Source organism: Grus americana (genome assembly GCF_028858705.1).
Source record: "Grus americana isolate bGruAme1 chromosome 27 unlocalized genomic scaffold, bGruAme1.mat SUPER_27_unloc_1, whole genome shotgun sequence".
In the NCBI taxonomy this organism is placed as follows: domain Eukaryota; kingdom Metazoa; phylum Chordata; class Aves; order Gruiformes; family Gruidae; genus Grus; species Grus americana.
In genome coordinates this window covers 1,236,949-1,240,310 of record NW_026561291.1, presented here as the reverse complement: position 1 = coordinate 1,240,310, position 3,362 = coordinate 1,236,949, and positions in this window count along the sequence as shown.

Sequence of the window (3,362 nt, the reverse complement as noted above, 5' to 3'; positions counted from 1 at the left end):
TTTTCACTTCTCACCATCATGTCCTATGACCGCTATGTTGCCATCTGCCAACCCCTGCACTACGGGACCCTCCTGGGCAGCAGAGCTTGTGTCCACATGGCAGCAGCTGCCTGGGGCAGTGGGTTTCTCTATGCTGTGCTGCACACGGCCAATGCATTTTCTATACCACTCTGCCAGGGTAATGCTGTGGACCTGTTCTTCTGTGAAATCCCCCAGATCCTCAAGCTCTCCTGCTCGGACACCTACATCAGAGAGGCTCGGCTTATTATGGTTAGTGCCTGTTTATTCTTTGTGTGTTTTGTTTTCATTGTGGTGTCCTATGTGCAGATCTTCAGGGCCGTGCTGAGGATCCCCTCTGAGCAGGGACGGCACAAAGTCTTTTCCACGTGCCTCCCTCACTTGGCCGTGGTCTCCCTGTTTATCAGCACTGGCATGTTTGCCTACTTCAAGCCCCCCTCCATCTCCTCCACATCCCTGGATCTGGTAGTCTCAGCCCTGTATTCCATCGTGCCTCCAGCAGTGAACCCCCTCATCTACAGCATGAGGAACCAGGAGCTCAAGGATGCAGTTCAGAAACTGATGACTAGAGGTTTATCAGAAGCAATATGCTGCCCATGTCCTCCTACATATCACTTCTAACAGAACTCATGACAGGCCCAGCCTGTCTTTTATATGTTTTCTAGTTCTTGATGTTATTGTTGATTTTAGTTTTTTAGTTTTCTTTTTTTCACTTCTGATAATGCTGTCCACAAAGAATTTTCATTATTCATACCAATTCTAATTCATTATCGACCTGTCTGATTTGACCCAGAGGTAGTGTAAATGAATTCCACACCCTCTGTGCATTTAAATATTAAAAAGGACCCTGCAGTGACATTTCTGACTGAGATTTTATCCCCCGAGACCTTCCCTGGAGCTGCAGAGGCCGTTCCTGTGTACAGAGTCCCTGCACAGCAGATCTCTGACACAGCTGGCCTCTGTAACAGCATTTCCACCAGGAAAGGCAATCTCCTCAGGGCACTGCCCAAAGGCTTACGTCTTTTTCCAATCTTGCTCTCAAGAACATGCCCAAGGAAGAGACTCTGGAGAAAACTGTTGCTTTGCTTGTTTCTCCATGGGCGCAGAGGGATGAGATGAGGGTCCCAGTGTGCTCTTCCAGGGACTGAGGAATGGCTCAGGTGTTCCCTTTTGGGTGGACAGCACCCACACAGATGCTGAATGGACTCCAACTAAGCTGCCTGGGGCTCGACAGCCTGTGGTAGGGCTGATGGCAGAGGAGTGTTTTTCTGGAAGGAATCAGGAGCTGCCAGGAGAGCCCAGGGGATCTGCAGGGACAGCACGTGCCAGGAGGTCAGCAGGGAATGGAGCCCACTGAGCACGAGCCTGTGCAAGGTGGCGTGCCCCAGAGATCAAGTGCTAAATGTGGGTGTGAACCACCAAGTGAGGGTTCTGCAAGCCCAGGGGACACAGCAGGCACAGGGAAAGGAGCCTGGTGAGTGGTTCGTTTTACCATCAGTGGACTTCCATAGACTGGATGCAGTGCAGCACCCAAACACATCTCATGGCATTGGCAATAAGGCAGGTCACCTCTGAGCAGCCTCCATGGCCACATAAGAGCCTCTGTGGGAGGCAGTCAGTGGCAGTGATGTCCCTGAGCTGGGTCTGCCACCCAGCCTGACCAGCATGTCCCTTGCAGAGTCCCCCTGTGACCCCAGGCCCCACAGCCCACTTGCTCTGCAGAGCAGCTCCCCCAGCTCAAGGGCTGTGGAGAGCATGGGCAGGGGGTGTAGGAATGGCTGGCCAGGCCAGCACAGATGTGCCCACCTTGCGGAAAGGCTCTGTGGGGAGATGGGGTGTCCTGGTGTTTCCCCAAAAGTAGGATTTGTCTGGTGGTACTCAAGGACTTCCTGAACACTTGGTTTTCCTCAGCCAGCTTCTCACCAGTCTTTTCTTTCCCAGCTGGGGGTAGGCATGAGAGTGACCAACCCAAGTGGTTGGGTTTCAGTACTTCACTGAACCTGGACAGAAGGTAGGCAGAAAGCCCTAAGCTCTGTGCTCACCAGAAGGTATGTGGCAACACAGACACAGCTGCCACAGAAGCATGCACCCACCCAGCTCTCAGGCTGCAGGGAGTGTCTGAACTTGGCACTGGCAGGGGAAGGCAGAAGTGAGATTGGCTGCCTGAGGTGTGACCAGGTGGACGATCTGCTCAGCCTGGTGGCAGAACTCTGTGAAGAAGTGGAGAGGTTAAGGAGCATCAGGGAGGCTGAGAGAGAGAGATAAACTGATGGAGCCAAGCTCTGCCCTCCCTGAGACAGAAACAGGGACAGCTAAAAGACCAAAGCCAAAGTGAAGGGGACCCTGTATCCTCCCCTTGCCAGGCAGAAGGCAGCAGCCTCAAAGAGGGGAGTGAATAGAAACAAGTCCATGCTCAGCATGGCAGGCGAGCCTTCTCCTCCTCACCCACCTCGCCTTCCCACGTACCCCTGTGCAACAGGTACCAGGCTCTGGCTGTGCAAGGCCACTCGAGCGAGGATGTGGATGACAGTCAAGCTACTCCAGAGGTAGCACCTAGGCCCAAAAGGCCCATGCCTCAGGTCATGACCACCCCAACAAAGAAGAAAAGGAGAGTTATAGTCATAGGGGACTCCCTTCTGAAGGGTACAGAGGGCCCAATATGCAGGGCAGACCCTCCCCTCAGAGAAGTCTGCTGCCTCCCTGGGGCCTGTGTCAAAGACATCGCTAGGAAACTTCCCAGCCTGGTACAGCCCTCTGACTATTACCCACTGCTGCTCCTCCATGTGGGTGGGGATGAAGCAGAGACACATACCACAAAAGCAATCAAAAGGGACTTCAGGCTCTTGGGATGGTCACTGAAGGATTCAGGAGCGCAGGTAATATTCTCCTCCCTCCTCCCAATTGAGGGCAGCAATGTTGGGAGGAACAGGCAGACTCAGTCCATAAATGCATGGCTCCGTGGCTGGTGTCAACACCATAACTTTGAGTTCTTTGACAATGGGACGGCCTACACGGCACCAGGCCTGATGAACCCTGATGGGATTCATCTCCCTCAAAAAGGGGAAGAAGATCTTTGCCCAGGAACTAGCGGGGCTCATCGATAGAGCTTTAAACTAGGCTCGAAGCGGGAGGGGGATAACATCAGGCTTGTCAGCAACATGTTGTGGGATGATGTGCCCAGGTTGGAGGGACAGGGTGCTGGTGAGGGCCCTCAGCCTCCTGCTCAGAGACGTACTAGATGCACTACAGCACGCTCGAAGCCTAGAGGAGATGAGCCGGGGGCTCCAGATGCAACAGGAACCAACAGGGTAACACTGGGAAGATACATCAAAAGAATCCCAGCC